Source organism: Arachis duranensis, chromosome 4 (assembly GCF_000817695.3).
Source record: "Arachis duranensis cultivar V14167 chromosome 4, aradu.V14167.gnm2.J7QH, whole genome shotgun sequence".
In the NCBI taxonomy this organism is placed as follows: domain Eukaryota; kingdom Viridiplantae; phylum Streptophyta; class Magnoliopsida; order Fabales; family Fabaceae; genus Arachis; species Arachis duranensis.
Genome location: NC_029775.3, coordinates 33,454,621 through 33,454,908, shown reverse-complemented (window position 1 = coordinate 33,454,908; position 288 = coordinate 33,454,621).

Here is a 288-nt window from a genome sequence, read left to right as displayed (position 1 = left end):
CTGGACTTTACTATGAGTTTGTGTGTTTTTCTGTGATTTCAGGTATTTTCTGGCTGAAATTGAGGGACCTGAGCAAAAATCTGATTCAGAGACCAAAAAGGACTGCAGATGCTGTTGGATTCTGACCTCCCTGCACTCGAAGTGGATTTTCAGGAGCTACAGAAGCCCAATTGGCACGCTCTCAATGGCGTTGGAAAGTAGACATCCTGGGCTTTCCAGCAATATATGATAGTTCATACTTTGCCCAAGATTTGATGGCCCAAACCGGCGTTCAAAGTCACCCTCAGG